This window comes from Macrobrachium nipponense, chromosome 7 (assembly GCF_015104395.2).
Source record: "Macrobrachium nipponense isolate FS-2020 chromosome 7, ASM1510439v2, whole genome shotgun sequence".
In the NCBI taxonomy this organism is placed as follows: Eukaryota; Metazoa; Arthropoda; class Malacostraca; order Decapoda; family Palaemonidae; genus Macrobrachium; species Macrobrachium nipponense.
The window spans coordinates 27,328,902-27,352,540 of NC_061109.1; the positions used below are offsets into that span (position 1 = coordinate 27,328,902).

The following is a 23,639-nucleotide window of genomic DNA, read 5'->3' on the forward strand; positions in this document are numbered from 1 at the left end:
TGGAGAGAATGGAGGCATTGATGGGGGAAAGTAATGGAGAGAATGGAGGCATTGATGGAGGAAAGTAATGGAGAGAATGGAGGCATTAATGGGGGGAAAGGGAAAGTGATGGAGAGAATGAGGCACTTGATGGGGGAAAGTAATGGAGAGGAATGGAGGCATTGATGGGGGAGGAAATAAGTAATTGGATAGAATGGAGGCATTGATGGAGGAAAAGTAATGGAGAGAATGGAGGCATTGATTGGGGAAAGTAATGGAGAGAATGGAGGCATTGATGGGGGAAAGTAATGGAGAGAATGGAGGCATTGATTGGGGAAAGTAATGGAGAGAATGGAGGCATTGATGGGGGAAAGTATGGAGAGAATGGAGGCCTTGATGGGGTGGAAAAGTAATAGGAGGAGAAATGGAGGCATTGATGGGGGGAAAGGAAATAATGAGAGAATGGAGGCATTGATGGAGGAAGAAGCAATTGGAGAGAAATGGAGGCATATTGATGGAGGAAAGTAATGGCGAGAGAAGAGGCATTGATGGAGGAAGTAATGGAGAGAATGGAGGCATTGATGGAGGAAAGTAATGGTTGAGAGGAATGGAGGCATTGATGGAGGAAAGTAATGGATGAGAGAATGGAGACATTTGATAGGATGGAAAAGTAATGAGAGAATGGAGGCATTTGATTGGGGGAAAGTAATGGAGAGAATGGAGGCATTGAAATGGAGGGTGGAAAGTAATGGAGAGAATGGAGGCATTGATGGGGGAAAGTAATGGAGGAGAATGGATAAAGCATTGACGGAAGGAAAGTAATGGAGAGAAATGGTGGAGGCATTGATGGTGGAAAGTAATGGGAGGGAGAATGGAGGCATTGACGGAGTGGGGAAAGTAATGGAGAGAATGGAGGCATTGATGGAGGAAAGTAATGGAGAGAATGGAGGCATTGACGGAGGAAAGTAATGGAGAGAATGGAGGCATTGATGGGGGAAAGTAATGGAGAGAATGGAGGCATTGACGGAGGAAAGTAATGGAGAGAAATGGAGGCATTGATGGGGGAAAAGTAATTTAAGATAATGGAGGTTCATTGATGGGGGAAAAATAAATGGACGAGAAATGGGCATTTGATTGGGCAAAGTTAATGGAGGAGAAGGATTGCATTGATGGTGGAAGTAGGTGGAGATAATGGAGTCATTGATGGGGGAAAAAGTAAATGGAGAGAATGGAGGCCATGTGGGATGGAGGCGAAAGGGGAAAAGTAAATGGAGATATCGTGGGGGCATTGATGGGGTAAAGTAATGGAGAGAATGGAGGAATTGATGGTGGGAAAGTAATGGAGAGAATGGTGGCATTGATGTGGGAAAGTAATGGAGACAATGTAGGCATTGATGGGGGAAAGTAATGGAGAGAATGGAGGCATTGATGGCGGAAATGTAATGTAGAGAATGGAGGCATTGATGGGGGAAAGGTAATGGAGAGAATGGAGTCAGTTGGGATGGGGTAAAAGTAAATGGGAGGAAGAATGGAGGCATTGATGGAGGAACGTAATGGAGAGAATGGAGGCATTGATGGAGGAAAGTAATGGAGAGAAATGTAGGCATTGATGGGGGGGTGGGGGAAAAGTATGGAGATAATGGGGGCATTAATGGAGAAAGTAATGGAGAGAATGGAGGCATTGATGGGGGGAAAGTAATGGAGAGAATGGAGGCATTGATGGGGGAAAGTAATGGAGAGAATGGAGGCATTGATGGGGGGAAGTAATGGAGAGAATGGAGGCATTGACAGAGGAAAGTAATGGAGAGAATGGAGGCATTGATTGGGTAAAGTAATGGAGAGAATGGAGGCATTGATTGGGTAAAGTAATGGAGAGAATGGAGGCATTGATTGGGTAAAGTAATGTAGAGAAAGGAGGCATTGATGGGGGAAAGTAATGGAGAGAATGGAGGCATTGATGGGGGAAAGTAATGGAGAGAATGGAGGCATTGATGAGGAAAAGTAATGGAGAGAATGGAGGCATTGATTGGGAGAAAAAGTAATGGAGAGAATGGAGGCATTGATTGGGGAAAGTAATGGAGAGAATGGAGGCATTGATGGGGAAAGTAATGGAGAGAATGGAGGCATTGATTGTGGAAAAGTAATGGAGAGAATGGAGGCATTGATGGGGGAAAGTAATGGAGAGAATGGAGGCATTGATGGGGGAAAGTAATGGAGAGAATGGAGGCATTGATGGAGGAAAGTAATGGAGAGAATGGAGGCATTGATGGAGGAAAGTAATGGAGAGAATGGAGGCATTGATGGAGGAAAGTAATGGAGAGAATGGAGGCATTGATGGGGGAAAGTAATGGAGAGAATGGAGGCATTGATGAGGGAAAGTAATGGAGAGAATGGAGGCATTGATGGAGGAAAGTAATGGAGAGAATGGAGGCATTGATGGGGGAAAGTAATGGAGAGAATGGAGGCATTGATGGAGGAAAGTAATGGAGAGAATGGAGGCATTGATGGAGGAAAGTAATGGAGAGAATGGAGGCATTGATGGAGGAAAGTAATGGAGAGAATGGAGGCATTGATGGAGGAAAGTAATGGGGAGAATGGAGGTATTGATGGAGGAAAGTAATGGAGAGAATGGAGGCATTGATTGGGTAAAGTAATGGAGAGAATGGAGGCATTGATGGGGGAAAGTACTGGAGAGAATGGAGGCATTGATGAGGGAAAGTAATGGAGAGAATGGAGGCATTGATGGGTAAAGTAATGGAGAGGATGGTATTGAATGGGGGGAAAGTAATGGAGAGAATGGAGGCATTGATGGGGAAAGTAATGGAGAGAATGGAGGCATTGATGGGGGAAAGTAATGGAGAGAATGGAGGCATTGATAGAGGAAAGTAATGGAGAGAATGGAGGCATTGATTGGGTAAAGTAATGGAGAGAATGGAGGCATTGATGGGGGAAAGTAATGGAGAGAATGGAGGCATTGATGGGGGAAGTAATGGAGATAATGGAGGCATTGATGGGGGAAAGTAATGGAGAGAATGGAGGCATTGATGGAGGAAAGTAATGGAGAGAATGGAGGCATTGATGGGGGAAAGTAATGGAGAGAATGGAGGCATTGATGGGGGAAAGTAATGGAGAGAATGGAGGCATTGATGGGGGAAAGTATTGGAGATAATGGAGGCATTGATGGGGGAAAATAATGGAGAGAATGGAGGCATTGATGGGGGAAAATAAATGTAGAGAATGGAGGCATTGATGGGGGAAATTAATGTAGAGAATGGAGGCATTGATGGGGGAAAGTAATGGAGAGAATGGAGACATTGATGGAGGAAAGTAATGGAGAGAATGGAGGCATTGATGGGGGAAAGTAATGGAGAGAATGGAGGTATTGATGGGGAAAAGTAATGGAGAGAATGGAGGCATTGATGGGGAAAATAAAATAATGGAGAGAATGGAGGCCATTGATGGGGGTGGAAGTATGGAGATAATGGAGGGCATTGATGGGGGAAAAGTAATGGAGAGAATGGAGGCTTGGATGGGGGAAAGTAAAATGGAGAAAAATGGAGGTATTGATGGGGGAAAGTAAATGAGAGAAATGAGGCATTGATGGGAAAGTAATGGAGAGAATGGAGGCATTGATGGGGGAAAGTAATGGAGAGAATTGGAGGCATTGATGAGGAGGAATAATGGAGAGAATGGATGGCATTGATGGGGGAAAAGTAATGGAGAGAATGGAGGCATTGATGGAGGAAAGTAATGGAGAGAATGGAGGCATTGATGGAGGAAAGTAATGGAGAGAATGGAGGCATTGATGGGGGAAAGTAATGGAGAGAATGGAGGCATTGATGGGGGTGGAAGTATGGAGAGACTGGAGCTTGATGGATGGGGAAAGTAATGGAGAATGGAGGCATTGATTTGGGGAAAAGTAATGGAGAGAATGGAGGCCATTGATGGGGAAAGTAATGGAGAGAATGGAAGCATGATGGGGTAAAGTAATGGAGAGAATGGAGGCATTGATGGGGGAAAGTAATGGAGAGAATGGAGGCATTGATGGGGGAAAGTAATGGAGAGAATGGAGGCATTGATGGGGGAAAGTAATGGAGAGAATGGAGGCATTGATGGAGGAAAGTAATGGAGAGCATGGATGGAGGAAAGTAATGGAGAGAATGGAGGCATTGATGGGGGAAAGTAATGGAGAGAATGGAGGCATTGATGGAGGAAAGTATTGGAGAGATTGGAGGCATTGATGGAGGAAAGTAATGGAGAGAATGGAGGCATTGATGGGGGAAAGTAATGGAGAGAATGGAGGCATTGATGGGGGAAAGTAATGGAGAGAATGGAGGCATTGATGGGGGAAAGTAATGGAGAGAATGGAGGCATTGACGGAGGAAAGTAATGGAGAGAATGGAGGCATTGATGGAGGAAAGAATAATGGAGAGAAATGGAGGCATTTGACGGAGAAAGTAATGGAGCATGGGGAGGCATGATGGGGGAAAGTAATTAAGATAATGGAGTCATTGATGGGGGAAAATAATGGAGAGAATGGAGGCATTGATGGGGCAAAGTAATGGAGAGAATGGAGGCATTGATGGGCGAAAGTAGTGGAGATAATGGAGTCATTGATGGGAGTAAGTAATGGAGAGAATGGAGGCATTGATGGGGGAAAGTATTGGAGATAATCGTGTCATTGATGGGGTAAAGTAATGGAGAGAATGGAGGCATTGATGGGGGGAAAGTAATGGAGAGAATGGTGGCATTGATGTGGGAAAGTAAAGGAGACAATGTAGGCATTGATGGGGGAAAGTAATGGAGAGAATGGAGGCATTGATGGCGGAAAAGTAATGTAGAGAATGAAGGCATTGATGGGGGAAAGGTAATGGAGAGAATGGAGTCATTGATGGGGTAAAGTAATGGAGAGAATGGAGGCATAGATGGGGGAAAGTAATGGAGAGAATGGAGGCATTGATGGAGGAAAGTAATGGACAAAATGTAGGCATTGATGGGGGGTAAAGTAAATGGATGAGAATGGGGGAGGCATTGATGGCTGGAAAGTAATGGTAGAGAATGGAGGCATTGATGGGGGTGGGAAAAGTAAGTGGTAGAGAATGGAGGCATTGATGGTTGGAAAGTAATGGAGAGAATGGTAGGCATTTGGATGGTGGAAAATAGTCAATGGAGAAAATGATGGAGGCATTGATGGGGGGAAAAGTAATGGAGTGAATGGGGGAGGCATTGATGGATGGAAAGTAAATGGAGAGGAATGGTAGGTCATTGATTGGGTGGAAAGTAATGGAGAGAATACGGAGGCATTTGATTGGGGGTAAAGTTAATGGAGAGGAATGGAGGCAATTGATTGGGGGGTGTAAATGGTGGCAATGAGGGGGAAAAGTAAGGAGAAGAATGGAGCATTGATTGGGGTAAAGTAATGGCAAGAAAGGAATGGGAGGCATTTGATTGGGGAAAGGCAAAGTTAAATAGTGAGAATGGATGGCATTATGATTGGGGTAAAGTAATGGTAGAGAAAATGGAGGCATTGATGGGGGAAAGTAATGGCGAGAAAGGAAAATGGATGCATTGATGGGGAAATTAATGTAATAGAAAATAAAGGAGGTATTGATTGGGGAAAAGTAATGGAAGAAGAATGGAGGCATTGATGGATTGGAAAAGTAATGAGATAATGGAGGCATTGATGGGGGAAAAGAAATTTGGAGAAATAAGGGAGGCATTGATGGGGGGAGAAAGTAATGGAGAGAATGGAGGCATGATTGGGGGAAATAATGGGGAAAGAGAATGGAAAGGCCTTGATTGGAGAAGTAAGGAGGACGAATTGGTGGCCATTGGGGGGAAATTGGGGGAAAGTGAATGGATAGAATGGCGGCATTGATTGCGGAAAGTTTAATGGAGAAGAATTGGAGTTCAATTGATGGGTAAAAAGTAATGGAAGAAGAATGGGAGGTATTTGGATGCGGGAACAAGTAAAAAATGGGAGAGAATGGAGGGATTAATGGGGGGGGGAAAGTAAAATGGAGATATGGAGTCATTGAATTTGGGGAAAAAGTAACATGGGAGGGAATGGGAGGGGGGGGACATTGATTGGGAAAAAAAGTAATGGAGGGATAATGGAGGTTAATGATGGGGGGGGAAAGTAAAATGAAGATTAATGGGAGTCATTGATTGGGGGGGAAAGTAATGGGAGAAATTTATGGAGGGCATTTGATGGGGGGGAAAATTAATGGAAGATTAATGGGGGAGTTTCATGATGTGGAAAAAAAAAGTTAATGGAGGCGAATGGAGGCATTGATGGGGGGGAAAAGTAATAGGAGAAATGGGAGTCATTGATGGGGAAAAAAATGGGAGAGAAATGGAGGCCATTGATGGGGCAAAAAGGTTAAATGGAAGGAGGGAATGGAGGCATGGAATGGGGGAAGGTAGTGTGGGAAGATAATGGAAGTTCATTGAATGGGGGAAAGTAATGGAGGCAGTTTGGGGAATGGGAGGGCATTGATTGCGTGGGAAAAAAAAAAGTAATGGAGATAATTCGTGTTCAATTTTGATGGGGTAATGTAATGGAGAGAATGGAGGCATTGATGGGGGAAGAGTAATGGAGAGAATGGAGGCATTGATGGGGGAAAAGTAATGGAGAGAATGGAGTCATTGATGGGGTAAAGTAATGGAGAGAATGGAGGCATTGATGGAGGAAAGTAATGGAGAGAATGGAGGCATTGATGGAGGAAAGTAATGGAGAAAATGTAGGCATTGATGGGGGGGAAAGTAATGGAGAGAATGGGGGCATTGATGGAGGAAAGTAATGGAGAGAATGGAGGCATTGATGGGGGAAAGTAATGGAGAGAATGGAGGCATTGATGGGGGAAAGTAATGGAGAGAATGGAGGCATTGATGGGGGAAAGTAATGGAGAGAATGGAGGCATTGATGGGGGGAAAGTAATGGAGAGAATGGAGGCATTGATGGAGGAAAGTAATGGAGAGAATGGAGGCATTGATGGAGGAAAGTAATGGAGAGAATGGAGGCATTGATTGGGTAAAGTAATGTAGAGAAAGGAGGCATTGATGGGGGAAAGCAATGGAGAGAAAGGAGGCATTGATTGGGTAAAGTAATGGAGAGAATGGAGGCATTAATGGGGGAAAGTAATGGAGAGAATGGAGGCATTAATGGGGGGGAAAGTAATGGAGAGAATGGAGGCATTGATGGAGGAAAGTAATGGAGAGAATGGAGGCATTGATGGGGGAAAGTAATGGAGAGAATGGAGGCATTGATGGGGGAAAGTAATGGAGAGAATGGAGGCATTGATGGGCGAAAGTATTGGAGAGAATGGAGGCATTCATGGGGGAAAATAATGGAGAGAAGGAGGAATTAATGGGGGGAAATAATGTAGAGAATGAAAGGCTTGATTGGGGGAAAGTAATGGGGGGAAAGAGAATGGAGGCATTATGGAGGAAAGTAATGGAAGAGATGGGAGGGCATTGATTGAAGGGAAAGGTAAATGGAGAGAATGGAAGGCATTGGATGGGGGAAAGTAATGGAGGAGAATGGAGGCATTGATGGGGAAAGTAATGGAGGAAAGAATGGAATGGCAAATGATTGGGGGGAAAAGTTAATGGAGGAGAATAGAGGCCATTGATGGGGAAAAGGAAAATAATGGAGAGAATGGAGGCATTGATGGGGGAAGGTAAATGGGAGAATGGAAGGCATTGGATGGGTAAAGCAATGGAGAGAATGGAGCATTGATGGGGGAAACAAGTTAATGGAGGAATGGAGGCAAATTGGATGGGAAAGTAATGGAGAGAATGGAGGCATTGAATGGGGGAAAGTAAATGGAGAGAATGGAGTCATTGATGGGGAAAAGTGAATGGAGAGAAAATTGGAGGCCATTGATGGGGGAAAGGAAAGTAATGGAGAGGAATGGTGGATTGGATGGAGGAAGGAATGGAGAGTGGAAGCATTGATGGGGAAAGTAATGGGGAGAAAATGGAGGCAATTGATGGGGAAAAGATAATGGAGAGCATCGGAGGCATTGAATGGAGGAAAGTCTGATTAGAATGGGGGAAAGGTGCAATTGGATGGGGGAAAGTAATGGAAGAGAATGGAGGCATTGATTGGGGAAAGTAATGGGAGGAGAATGGTGCATTGGATGGGGGGAAAGTAATGGAGAAAGGAGGCATTGATGGGGGAAAGTAATGGAGAGGAATGGAGGCATTGATGGGGGAAGTAATGGAGAGAATGGAGGCATTGACGGCGGAAAGTAATGGAGAGAAATGGAGGCATTTGGGAAATGGGGGAAAGTAATGGGAGAGAATGGAGGCAAATTGGATGGATTGGTAAAGTAAATGGAGAGAATGATGCAATTGATGGAGGAAATAGTAATGGAGAGAAATGGAGGCAATTGTGTAGGAAATAATGGAGGAAAATGGGAAGGCATTGGAATGGAAGGAAGGTAATGGAGAGAATGGAGCAATTGACCGAGGAAAGTTATGGAGAGATGGGGGAAAGGCATGGAATGGAGGAAAGTAATGGAAGGATGGGAGGCATTGATGGGGGAAAGGGAAAGTAATGGAGAGAAATGGAGGCATTGTGGAGGAAAGTAATGAGAGAATGGATTTATTGATGGAGGAAATAATGAGATAATGAGGCATTGATTGGGGAAAGGTAATTGGAGAGAATGGAGGCATTGGATGGAGGAAAGTAATTTAGGAGGAATTGGAGGCATTGGGGGAAATGGGGGAAAGTAAATGGAGAGAATGGAGGCATTGAGTGATGGAGGAAATTAATGGAGAGAATGGAGGCATTGATTGGGGGAAAGTAATGGAGAGAATGGAGGCATTGATTTGGGGGAAAGTAATGGAGAGAATGTGGCATTTGGGATGGGGAAAGTAATGGAGAGATGGAGGCATTGGTGGTGGAAAGTAATGGAGAGAATCGAGCATTGATGGAGGAAAGTACTGGAAAGAGATGGAAGGCATTGGATTGGGGACGTAATGGAGGAGAATGGAGGCATTGATTGGGGGAAAAGTAAATGGAAAATGGATGCATTGGATGGGGGAAAGTAATGGGGAGAATGGGGCAATTGATGGGGGAAAGTAATGGAGGAGGAATGGGGAGGCTTGATTGGGGGAAAGTAATGGAGAGAATGGAGGGCATTGGACGCGGAAAGTAATGGACATAATGGAAGGCCTTGATGGGGGGAAAGTATGGAGAGGATGAGGCATTGATGGGGGAAAGGAAAGTAATGGGAAAGGAATGGAAGGCATTGGAATGGAGGATAGTATGGAGAAGAATGGAGGCATTGATGGAGGACAGTAATGGGAGAAAATGGAAGGCTTTGGATGGCGGAAGGTAATGGAGAATGGAGGCATTGACGGGATGGGAAAGTAAGGAGACAGAATTGGAGGCATTGGAGGAGGAAAGTAATGGAGAAGGAAATGGAGGCTTGGATGGAGGGAAATTAATGGAGAGAATGGAGCATTGATGGAGGAAAAGTAATGGAGAAAAGAATGATTTATTGCTTGGAAGGAAGAATGTAGATAATGGAGGCATTGATGGGGGAGGAAGTAATGGAGGAGAATGGAGGCATTGCCCTGAGGGAAAGTAATTTAGAGAATGGAAGCATTGGATGGGGAAAGTAATGGTGAAGAATGGAAGGCATTGATGGAGGAAAGTAATGGAGAGAATGGAGCATTGGATTGGAAAGGAAAGTTAATGGGAGAGAAATGGAGCATTGGATGGGGGAAAGTAATGGAGAGAATGGAGGCATTGATGGGGGAAAGGGTAAAGGGAGAGAATTGAAAGTGGCGATTTGATGGGGGAAAGTAATGAGAGAATTAGGCAGTTGATGGGGGTAAAGTAATGGGAAGAGTAGAGGCATTGGGGATTGGGGAAAGTAATGGAGAAGAATGGAGCAATTGGATTTGGGGTAAAGTTAATGGAGCGAATGGAGGCAATTGATGGAAGGAAAGTAATGGAAGAGAAATGGGGAGGCATTGATGGGGGAAAGTAATGGGCGAAATGAAGGCCATTGGATGGGGGAACGTAATTGGAGGATAATGGAGGCAAATGTGATGGGGAAAGTAATAGAGAGAATGGAGGCATTGAGGAGGAAAGTAAATGGAGAGAATGGATGGCATTGATGGGGGGAAAGTAATGGAGCGAATGGAGGCATTGATGGGGGAAAGTAATGGAGAGAATGGAGGGCATTGATGGAGGAAAGTAATGGAGAGAATGGGAGGCAATTGATGGATGAAATAATGGAGAGAATGGAGGCATTGATTGGGGAAAAGGAAAGTAATGGAGAGAATGGAGGCATTGATGGAGGGAAAAGTCAAATGGAGAGAATTGGTAGGCCATTGATGGGAGGAAAGTAATGGAGAGAATGGAGGCATTCATGAGGGAAAAAAGTAAATGGAGAGAATGGGAGGCATTGATGGAGGAAAGTAATTGGATTGAGTTAATTGGTGAGGCATTGATGGCGAGGAAAAGTAATGGAGAGAATGGAGGCATTGATCAGGGGAAAGTAAGGGAGAGAATGGAGGCATTGATGGGGGAAAAGTAATGGAGAGAATGGAGCATTGACATTGAGGAAAGGTAATGGAGATGGAGGCATTGATGGAGGAAAGTAATGGAGGAAAAATGGAGGAATTGTGGAGGGGAAAAGGTAATGGAGAGAATGGAGGCATTGACGGAGGAAAGTAATAAGGCGAATGGAGGCATTTGGATGGAGGAAAGTAATGGAGAGAATGGAGGCATTGATGGAGGAACGTAATGGAGAGATGGAGGCATTGATGGAGGAAAGTAATGGAGAGAAGATGGAGGCATTGATGTGGACAGTACTGATAGATGAGGCATGATGGAGGTAATGGAGAGAATGGAGGCATTGATGGGGGTGAAATGTAATGGAGAGATGGAGGCATTGATGGTGGTAGGTAATGGGGGAAAGAATGGAGAGAATGGAGGCATTGATGGGGAGTTAATGGAGAGAGTGGAGGCATTGATGGGGGAAAGGAAAGTAATGGAGAGAATGGAGGCATTGATGGGGTAAAGTAATGGAGAGAATGGAGGCATTGATGGAGGGAAGTAATGGGAGAGAATGGAGGATTGATGGAGAAAGTAATGGCCGAGAATGAGGCATTGATGGGGGAAAGTAATGGAGAGAATGGAGGCATTGATGGGGGAAAAGTAATGGAGAAGAAATGGAAGGCATTGATGGGGGGAAAGTAATGGAGAGAATGGAGGCATTGATGGGGGAAAGTAATGGAGAGAATGGAGGCATTGATGGGGGGAAAGTAATGGAGAGAATGGAGGCATTGATGGGGGAAGTAATGGAGAGAATGGAGGCATTGATGGGGGAAAGTTAATGGAGAGATGGGTAGCATTGAGGGTAAAATGGAAATGGGTAAAGAAATGGGGAAAGGAATTGGATGGGGATTATGAGAATGGATGGATTGATAGGAAACGGAATGCAAAGAATGGAAAAAGTAAGGGAAAAGTACGTAAGTCAGAGAATGTGGGCACTGATAGTGGAAGAGTTGTGCACTTTACGACATCACAGAGGACACGTGGATTGTGTTTGTTATGAAACTTATTTGAGAATTTTGAAAAAAATTTAAGTTGTTTATAAATTCAAGTGAAAGAAGCTCAAGACATATCGTCAAGATGTGTTGCTGAGCTTGTTTTACGTAAATGTTTTAACTTGTGATTTAGGGTAATCAACGCGTTAATCGTATCCATGTTCTACGTTAGAACCATCCCCTATTAGAGGATACCTTGAGAATGAATGGTTTAGTGCTTGCAAAGATGTAATTTTTCTAGCAATTGCCGTTTGGAATTTTTAAGTATGGTGGGTAAGCAGAATATATTTCAGAATAAAGTATTTCCACTTTTCTGCGATGCTGCAATTTGGGGCATGTACAGATAGTATATAACGATTACTGGTGATATTTAAGCAATAGCAAAAGAATAATTTTTCATCCAGAGTAACTTAAATGTCAAAAAAGGGGCTTGAAGTATAACTTTATTTCTCTGAGAATGTATTCCTGCCATCGTATTTCTCTATGAATTCTTGAAATGATATAGTTTCAGCGTTAGAATTCAGTTCAGCACCGAAGTGTTTTGTGAATGGTTGTTATGTACAAGCTTCTGTTTGGGTTCAATTCGGAGTATGAATAAGCTGCTGTGAATGTCGGCAGCCGATTGACTCAGTGGGGAGCCAAGTCTTGTGATAAGATGAAAGCCAACACTTGTATAAAGTGATTGATATGAGGTGGGTATGACTGTCTTTTCTTTAGAATCCTTCGAATATAACGACCACGACTTGGTTATTAGTATCACTTTCATTGTAACTCAGTCACAGGAAGTTTTTCTCTGATAGATTGAGTTGTAAATCACAAGGATGTTTAATTTTCAAGCAAAGGAACGAGCACATTTTTATATTGACGCATTTTTCAGGCTCTTCACTGATGAAACTGTCACGATTTCATACGTTTATACCATATATATATATATATATCTATATATATATATATATATATATATATATATATATATATATATATATATATATATATATATATATATATATATATATTATATTATATAAGACACTTGTGCGTCCGAGGAACAGACAGACGTCAAACTCGCGGTGCGACAAATTCATTCATTTGAACAGCAATTTCCATGAAATTATTTTTTTACACTTGTAATAGTGCTTGCTCTGGTACTTCAGGAAGGTCATCACTCTATTTAGAGCAGTAAAAAAACAAAATTAATTGAATTTTGGCTTTTGGAAAAATTTATTGCTCTTATTAAAACTATTGTTGGTTATATTTATATAATCTAGCCTGATTCAGGTTACCATTTTTGTCTCAAATTACTTTGATGTTTGATGTTTGATGATGGTTGTGGTTTATGCTCAAAGACAAACATCGTTTCAGTTTTTGTTTCAATATGTTAATTCAGTGACCGAGTCCTCATTGAAAAATATCACTGTTACAGACTGTGTCCTTACGCGATGAGCTGTTAACCTTGAGACAGTGCCAGTTATTTTAGGAAGGAATACGTATTAGCGGATTTTATTTGTTTACTTACTTATCTTTAAAAGAGTAGTCGCTACCTGATCTCGTTTTTTAAGTTGCCCTTTGGAGAACCTACTTCACAGTATGAAGTGAAAATGTAATTATTCTATCACAGGCACAGACACATGCTCACACACATACATTATCATATATATATATATATATCTATATATATATATATATATAGTATATATATGTTATTATATATATATATATATATATATATATACTATATATATATATATATATATATATATATATATATATATATATATATATATATATATATATTAATACACAGTATATGGCCATGAGGAAAGTGAAACGATATAGTGTAAGATACTTTGCCATTATCTCAAGGCATTTTTCGTTGCTTATGTTCATGAACTCGGTTTGTTTTATATATATTTGTTATTCGTGAAATAAAAGTCAATAACACACACTCACACACATACACACACACACACACACACACACACATATATATATATATATATATATATATATATCTATATATATATATATATATATATATATATATATATATATATATATATATATATGTATATAATATATATATGTATATATATATATATATATATATATATATATATATATATATATATATATATATGACTTCTATCACGGTCACCTTTGCATTTGTCTGTCTTTTTCTGTCATCATTAAATTTTCATGATAATTAGACCTTATTACCAGACCCATCTATTAGTAATACTCATGGGATATCGGTAAATTATTTTCCAAGGACCTAGGTCTGCGAATTATGATATTTATGTAACCTTAATGATTGATTTTGGAGCTAAAGTTGGGTGCTAGTCATTTTTTTTCAAGAAATCATAGAAAACGTAAGATAAAATTTTGATAATGAATTCATTTGTATTTTATCTTGAGCAGCAAAGCGTATACGGTCTTTCAGACATTAATGTTCACTTACCGCTCATACTGAAAGATTAGGTGAATGTTAGAATCTGAGGTTCTTTATGAAAAAAGATCTAATTTAGTAAACTTTATATGTAACTGTTTGACATGGCTTCAAGATATAATTGATGTTGAAATACTAAATGAGAGGACTGGAAATAAGTCGATGGTTATTATCTCTTTGAAAATCCATATAAGTCAGAAAATTCTGTGCCAAATCCACAAAAGCTCTTACCAGAAAAAAGAAAGTAACAGCCAACTGGATTTTATGGTCACTACGTAGTTTGTATTAACACAACATTCCAAAATTGACTTACAACCGTCGTTCAAATACATATTGAGCGAGGTGAAAATTGTTTTCGGGGAATTGTGGAAGAGTGCCAGATTTCTATATTATTATTATTACTATTACTGCTGTTATTGTTAGTACATGACGCTATTAAATGTGGACGGAAGAGAGGCTATCTGAAGCCCCTTTCATGGGTTGTCGATCTGAATATCAACCCGTTACGTGTGGTTTTGACGGATGCGTTAAGCTGGCGTTTAGGTCAGGCAGATTGTGATCAAGGTCTTGTTCCTTATGTTAGTGGATGTGTAAGTGTGTGTGTGTGTGCGCACGTGCGTGCGTGTGGAAACCTTTGGGTATAGTGCAGGTACGGGAGCTGGGTATCATGGCGGTTGAGGAGGAGGAGGAGGAGGAGGAGCTCAGTTGGCAGGTTATTTCTGTCCCTTTGTGCGTGGCGGGTGAAGTGAGGCAGTGGAGAGGTGCGAGCGTGACATGAGCAGAGCCCCTGACGTGCCCTGTGGGCATCTCACCCTTCCCTGTGGGGGCACGTGTGATAGTGTACGACGCCTTTACCCACTTTTCTGAGCTTACGACCTGTCTGTCGGATAAGATGGATGTCTTGTGTTCATTGAGATAATCCTTCAGTGTCATAACCATGGGCGGATTGTCTTTTCATCTCGGGAATGTGAACGTATCATCTTGAACGTCCAGTCGAAAGTGTCATATTAATGCGATGAATTTGGGCCACGTGTTAATTGATTGATTCCCTTTTTTTTCTGGTTGATGAAGTATCGGTGGATTAGTGATGTGTCTCCTTCGGGGGTCGTGTTATACCGTGTTGGTGAAAGAATAGCGACTTGAAATGAGTGGTTTGAATCTGAGTGAAAGATGACATGTGAGCTGAGGGTGGTGGTGTTTCCCTGCAGGCAGCAGCAACAAGTGTGATCGACAGTTTGAGGCGAGGAGAAGGAGATCGAAATAGGCGACGGAGGGGAGCTAGAACGAGAAACATAGGGATGTAGAGCTAGCAAGTGCAATGTGTCTTCTGGGGCAGTTGGGTTTGACCAACTGAAACGCCCCAGTAGTCAGCCAGGTGGTGGTGGTGGTGTGGTGGTCTCGAGAGGCCAAGTGTCGATATCGAAGTCTTGCTAGTTGTATATATGTCATTTTCAGATTGATGTGAATTGTAACACGAGATCTCGAAGTGAACTTTTGGATACTGCAGGAATACCCATCTTCGTTAGAGCTGTCTTTGGGCACTGTCGACTACCCTTCTCCCCTTCCTTCCTTCCTTCGGAAGGACAAGCGGTCCCTGGCCCTCGAGCTTCGGGGGATTTCTTTCTACTTTCTGCTGCTGCCGGAAGAAGCAAGCAGAGCTGCTTTGAGAGGGAGGAGGGCAGGGTGGCCATGGGTTAGCCCGTTCGTGATGTTGTGCCTATGGGAGAAGGCGATGGTACTCATCTGCTACTGATTGGAGACATGTAAATATCGTCCTTATTGATGTCCTTTGGGGCTCTCTGTTGTCTGTGTAGCGTTTGGAAAATTGTCCGTTCATCTCTATTCATCCGTCGACATGAACGCTTGCAATGCCGTCGGTGGTGCTCCGGCCAATAGGTTAGATTATATGTATATTATTCGGAAGAATCATTTCTACCCAAGTTTTAGTTTTTGTCATCTCTTATTTATGATCATTATTTTATGATTAAAACCTAACTTGACTTTTGGTTTATTTTGAATTTATTTGTATACCTGACTTAATTCGCTCATTCATCTTTATTTCTCGTTTGATTATTTGCGCTTTTTTAGTTTTAACCTTTTGTCTAACAGTCAAAAAATAAGAAAAAGAAACCACGAATAATGTTGCTCTGTTTATTTTATTTTCTTACTCACTCCCAAGCGAATGTGTCTAACGTCGTGAAGAAGTGCAGTGCTTTATGGATTTGATCTAGATTTTATTTATAACATCTCCATGTTTTGTTGTAGCTTTACAGTGATTTTGCTATTACAGGTTATACCCGCAGTGGTGTTCATTTTCCACTTATTTACTTTATGTGTTTGCTTGCGTTCATTATATATTATATATATATTATATATATATATATATATATATATATATATATATATATATATATATATATATATAAAGCATATACAGTACTCAGTATTTTAGTCGACTTGGCGCTTTACTAAATTTGTAGAGAATGATTAATTTATATACGTGACATGAACAATACAGACCTCTCCTTTGAAATTCCTTTGCACTTGAACCTCATCATGGTACTTCAGAGCTCTTTCAGTCTTCGTGGAAGACAATGGGGATGAAATACTGCCATATAATATGCCATGTCCATCAGGGTACACTTTCTTAAGCAGTGGTGCCATTTCTTCACCTTTCCTCCGGCAAAGTTAAGACGTATCTATTAACTTATGAAGCAAATATATCCGACAGTCGTACACCTCATGTACACATTCAGATTATATTTGTAATAATGGTCTGTTTAAAACGAAATATTGGTCCTTCTCTTATTCTCTTCTTTCTCTCTGCATCATAGCTACTCTCCACAGTAGTCGACATGCCGGTAAATACTTCATTCTCTGCTCTGACCAGTTGAAGAGCGCCATGTGAGAGATCGTATTTGGATATAGATATCCTCTCTAAACCTATGGTATTTGGATATAGATACCCGTTCGAGCCTGCTACATTATAATAAATCGGTGTGCAGATAAAAATAATGAGGAAGAAATAGTGGGAACTTTTGAGAACTTTTTGTGTATTTCTAAAATTATGAATCTTTATTAGTATATAACCTTTCTTTTATAGGTAAGCATTATTATTATTATTATTATTTTTTTTTTCTTGCTCTATCACAGTCCTCCAATTCGACTGGGTGGTATTTATAGTGTGGGGTTCCGGGTTGCATCCTGCCTCCTTAGGAGTCCATCACTTTTCTTACTATGAGTGCCGTTTCTAGGATCACACACTTCTGCATGAGTCCTGGAGCTACTTCAGCCTCTAGTTTTTCTAGATTCCTTTTCAGGGATCTTGGGATTGTGCCTAATTATTATTATTATTATTATTATTATTATTATTATTATTATTATTATTATTATTATTATTATTATTATTGAACCAAACAAAAACTTCTCTCAGGTTTCTTCTGAAGATTGAAAAAGAAACCCACAAAATTACTATGTATAACGTGTATACTTATAAATATTTACATTTTATTTTACTCAGCACGAGTACTTTCAGGCCCTATCTGTGGCCCTTTTTCAAGAGATGTGTGGCTTGTCAGCCTGGGTCAAGCCCAGCAGTCTTCTGGAACTTCCGGTTGAGCCGTCGTTTTTATGATGGCTGTTCTGGTTTCCTTGAGAGTTGCTAATCCCCTCTTGTCGCTCTGATATCCTGAGCTGATGGTCAATGGGATTAAGATTAACCCTTGCGGTAAGTGAGTGGTCAATAACAGTCTGTTGGACAGAAAACCTAATCTCTAGGTCAGAAGGGTCAATCTTAGCTTTTTAATATCAAAGCTCCCATCAGAGCGACAAGAGGAGATTAGCGACTTTCAAGGAAACCAGAAGACTGCTGGGCCTTGACCCAGGCTGACAACAACACATATGTACATGTACATAAATATATAAAGGGAACCGAACAGATTCCCGAAAGCTATCCTTGCAGTTTTAAATTTTATATATGTACATTTCCATAACTGGATTTGTTTCTTCGTTATTATTATTATTATTATTATTATTATTATTATTATTATTATTATTATTATTATTATATTATTATTATTATTAATTGATTTGGTTATGGTGATCATCAACATGTGTTTGTCACTACTTTGGTATTATGATTAATAATGAGGCTCCTATTGTAAGTACTACCGTTATTATAGTCTAAACGATGTTAATTACTATGGTGCAGACCAGAGCTTCTTGTTGCTAATGAAATTGTCCGTTAATGCAAATACAGTATACTCGTATACTCGGAAATTTCAGTATCCTATGTGTCAGGCAGATAGTGTGTATGAGAGAGAGAGAGAGAGAGAGAGAGAGAGAGAGAGAGAGAGAGAGAGAGAGAAGTACCGTTTGGCTCATTTGCTTAATAAGATTAATACAATGACCTTTCTTCTTGAATTCAAAGGTTTTTGAGATGCCAGTGCCAGGGAGTAGATGGTACTTTTAGTGCACGTAGAACGCTTGGCGTTTTTAATGGCAGCATGATTTGAATTTTTATGTCGTTTAAACAATTAACCTTGAAAATTACAATGCTGCAGAAATGTATATTTTGTTATAGTTTTTTTGCTGCTCCTTCCTTCAGAATTAGGTATCTGCTAAACACATCAGGAATCTGGAACTGATGTACCCATAACACAGACAATTTATTTCGTTAAACGAAAAGATACATCCAGGTAGTTTTCAAGACTTAAAGTTTCACAAACGTAACGATATTAATGACATATGGTTCAGATTTTTTTTGTCAGTTAAATATTGCTTTATTTTCTAGGGGGTCAGTGGCATCCCCAAAATATAAAAATATCTTCTAGAGAAAATGAAGACGTCTTCTCCTTTATTCACACACACACACACACACATGCACATATATAAATGCTTAAAAATCTTAAGTAGATGCATATGACTTCATGATATATTTTTCCTGTTATATTCGCCATATACGTATATTCTGCCGGGGCACTACGATACCTCATACCGAAGTTTCCATAGCCCTCACCGTAAAACTGATTACCTGGTCTCAGACATTGTAAAGGAATGTTAAATGGGTCTTTTTATGAAGATCAGTACTACCTTAAGCGCCAACGGTTCTGTCTTAACTTCTTTGAACTACTTCTCTACCACTGCTTAATTTTTCAATATAAGTTCATTTGGTCGTGTATTTGTTGTTGATGTGGCACACTGCTTACGTAATTGTTACTTTTAATTGTTATTTGCATCTATCACATACTGGAGTAATATTACTGTGGTAGTGTGAGTGCTTTTTCGAATTTATCCCTGTGACTGTTCTTAATGAGAAGGAATTTGGTAGTTGTGTTGTGCTGAGCAATGTTTGTTCTTTTCTTTGTATTTCCTTTAATTTTGAAGGTTATAAGTGGTTTATGATTAATCAGTGCTTATATCGCCAGCTCTAACAAAAACAAAAATGTTTCTCTTGGTGTTAGATGTATTGTCAGACAGCGGATCACGCTATACTCTGTCTATACGGACTCGAACTTGACCATCTGCTCACTTGTTTCGTTTTAACATTACATAAGTTAGTATTAAATTGCCGCGGCTCCCAAGGCATGGAAGTTGTCCTAATATAAGATTTCAAGGCTTTTGATTATGCATCCTTCAGTACGCCTTTCGGCTGAGTAAATTACTAACGTTTTAGTGTCCATAGGATATTTCGGTGCGGTTTGAAAGGTTTGATCTCAAAGTCTGAAACCACAAGTCTGATGAAAATTGCTTTTCTTGGAACCTCGATATACTGCTTGATTAAGAGTTGTCTGGAGGAAACTATCTGTCAGGGTAACTGTCGTCGATTTGGGGACACTGAAATAAAGTGGACAACTGGAACCACTTCATTTATCCTCAGATCTCCTAGGACCTGGACCATTATTATTTCATCTTCCTTTTCATTAATATCCCCACAATGCTTTTGTTTAAGTAGAGCGTTGTTTGGCCAGTGATTTTGACCAAAAATACTCATAAAAAACATTTGCTGAAGGAGAGCTGGATCAGTATGCGGATGGAGTGACCTTCGCCCTCTGTGGTTATGGAGGACTTGGTGCAAGGTCCCCAGGTGCTGCTCACTTTCCCATTATGCTTTTGTGTCTGTTTCTTGGCTCTTTGTTTTCTGTTTTATTATTTTTTTCAACACATCCCTTTTATCTTACTATTTCCTTTGAATTTTCAGCGCAATAAGACATCTGGCATTTATTGTTTTTGTCGATAAGACACTGGCAAGAATGTAAATACAACCTAAAACAGTGTCTATTATATTAATTGAAATGAAAATTGGAGGCATAGTACTAAAAAGGTGTTTTGCGAAACATACTAATAAGTATATTTTGTTTCCTTCAATGTTTTTATTTTTATTTTTTAATATAAAAAAGAAAAGATGATAACAACAACTATTAACAAGTGTTATTGTTACTTCCATCTTTTTATGTAAAACTCATGAATATACATACAGGAGTGATTATATATAGTTATACACTATTAAAATATATATTCATATCTTCAATTCTACATACTTTTTATTTTAAGAATGGTTCCCTGAGGTGTTAGACTTTTTTCTCCAACCTTGCTGCGGCCCGTCAAGTCGACTAAGTGCCAGGTATGTAATTCACTACATAGTTAGGAAAGTACGGACATAATAACGTTTACCGGTAACTTGTCATCTTGTTTTCCCGTGGTAGGCTTGAAATTATATATATATATATATATATATATATATATATATATATATATAGATATATATATATATATATATATATATATATATAATAGATATATAATATATATATATCTATATATAGCTAATATATATATATATATATATCTATATATATATCTATATATATATATATCTATATATATATATATATATATACACATAAGTGAATGCAACAGGAAAAATATATCATGAAGTCATATGCATCTACCTTAATTTTAAGCCTATATATCTATCTATATATATATATATATATCTATATATATATATATATATATATCTATATATATATGATATATATATATATCTATATATAGATATATATAATATATATATATATGTATATATATATATATGAATAACTTGATCACGAAGTATATAAAACGTGATGCTATGTATAAATAAAGGTTTTTGCCACGAAGGAAAAAATGAAAAAAGCGAGATAGCCGAGTACTTTCGGTCTTGTTCGGAACAAGACCGAAAGTACTCGGCTATCTCGCTTTTTCATTTTTTCCTTCGTGGCAAAAACCTTTATTTATACATAGCATCACGTTTTATATACTTCGTGATCAAGTTCTATTCATATATATATATTAATATAATATATAATATATTATATTTATTATATATACATATATATTATTATATATATATATATTATATATATATATATATATATTATATTTATATATATATATATATATATACATACTTATTAATCATGAGATAATTTCACAATGTAAATAACCTACCTACAGAGATCTAAATTCCTTTACCGTGGGAAAAACTGACAGCCTTAGAGAATTATGGAAATGTCTTTTTGGGCAGTGTGTGGATACAACCTAGGTGATGGTTCTGAATCCAGGCCAGGATAGATGCACTTACCATCTATTATTCCCTTTGGGTTATTATTGCCATAACATTGAAAAATATAAAAGTATATATTGTTGGGTGTTAACTGTGATCTCGTTGGGTCCAACTTTAAGATTTCAGTTAATTGACTAGTCAGTCACTTGGCTCAATTTGGATGCCTTTGCAACAGAATAACAGAATCATTGACTACCTAGGACCAACGAAAAGGGGTGACAGTGGACAGAAAGTAGTTAACTGAGCAATGTGAAAGTTTGGTTCAAAAGAAAATACCATGCCCATGCACTGTAGGCTATGTTAAACAGAGTTACAAATACTAACTGGTGCGATATCAGGTATGATGTAATAACTTAGATAACTAGAACTAGTTCTAAAATTAACACTTAAGAGTAAAAACAGGGTTTCCTTCGATGGGTTTGAGACAGAACAGCTAGAGATAAAGTAACACTCAAATGATAGCATCTGTGATCACTTATGGAATGCTGCGTTTGCAGTAGTTTCTGTTCTACCGTTGAATGACACACAGGTAGACACAACAGCACTGCCGGTACAACTGCAAGATATTCAGAGGTGCAGCGACTGAGACTAGGGATATTGTATAGAATTTACTTTACTTTTCAGGCGCAAGATCAAAGCATAACTTCATTAAATTCCGCATTAGGTTTCAAGAAAAATTGACATGACAGCTTGACCCCAAGAGCACAGCTAGAATCACCTATTAAAGTATGATTGTATCACTGCAGAGAGAGATTTATGTCACTGCACTGGGTCACGTTTTCACTGGAATGGGTATTTTGGGAAAGCAAATTCAAAGGATGTTTTGAAGAGATAACAATGGGAACGGGGAAGTTGGTTAGGAATGGGAGTTGGAATTACAAACACTGGTTTAACTTGAAAATACAATTCTCTCGTCACATTACCTGATATGTCGGTGGACTTGACGTTTTGTAGTGTGAGCCAGTGAGCATGATGGCCGAGGATCCTGGTATCTTCTTGCTACCAAATGAAAGGAGCAAGTAGGGTGCGACTGGACTGGCTGATCACACTAGACTGGAAAGTAGGAGGTTTTGGCTGTGGTGGTGATTTTTTTTATTTGTCTGGAGTTTGAGTTCATTAGGGAAGGCCTCGTAGGATTCTAGGGTAAGTCAAGATGATAGCAACAGGCAGAGCCGTCTTCATACTTTACTCCTTCTTCTGGTACACCTGTACTGGTTTGTAAAAGGGCGATCCTAGACCCTTATCTCCCTGTCTGCAGCTGCCATCCATCCTGGATGTTTTCGATCGACGACTTCCATGGTTTCTTCAAAGGAGGACCCTTCAAATCCCCCAGGGAAAGCTGTAAGATAACAATATTTCAACAGAAACGAGAGTCTCTAAAGTCTAAAGGAACATCAGTGGAAGTGGCGTCGCTGAGGAGAAAGAGGTTGAGAGTGGGGAGGGTTACTATTTGCGAAAGTTTAATGGCCCAGAGGCGTTAGTGAAGGTATCGTGCTGCTAGGGAAATTAACAATAGCGGGAGGAAGGTATGAAGATTGAGGCTTGACCCCTTTTCCTGAGTGTTGTGACAGAATGCAGGTGGCCAGCTAGTTTGGATGGCGTGAAGCGCTGATGATGGCTGGAGGTCGTCAAAGGTAATTATATAGAATTGGACAGGGAATTAAACAAAAGGCTTAAGGGACTAAAATCGCCGGGGGTCGTCTGAAAGACTCATTAACGGTGATGCAGGTGTTCTCAAAGGGAATGCTGCAGTTTTTCTGCCACTAATCTGAGAATCCTCTGGGAATTCAATCAATGTCTGGATGTCACACTATTTTATTCACAGTGTCTTGAAAGGAAATTTTAAGGCTATGAAGGGTACGTTAAGTGCAATGAAGCTAAGCTGGGTTTATTTTGACACTAAACTGATTTATGATGACATTAAAGGGTCGAAGGCGCGTGTATGATTTATTTGACAGCAGGTCAAATTGGCCTCATTTCCCATGGCACTCTTTGTGCCGCTTCGCTTCTATCTGAAGGTAAAAACAGCTCCAG

The 23,639-nt window shown here is 39.9% G+C and overlaps 1 protein-coding gene across 3 annotated transcripts in view; it reads left to right on the top strand.

Moving 5' to 3' along the window:
* The window catches only part of LOC135217483 (uncharacterized), an 817,028-nt gene that overhangs the window by 647,279 nt on the left and 146,110 nt on the right, over positions 1 to 23,639 (top strand). The window contains exon 1 of one of the 3 annotated variants that reach the window (XR_010315145.1): positions 14,719 to 15,762. The exons of the other annotated variants lie outside the window; for them this stretch is intronic. The gene's annotated coding sequence lies outside the window, so the exon portion shown is untranslated. Of the gene's footprint in view, positions 1 to 14,718; positions 15,763 to 23,639 lie in introns of those variants that run through there. 3 annotated transcript variants of the gene reach the window in all.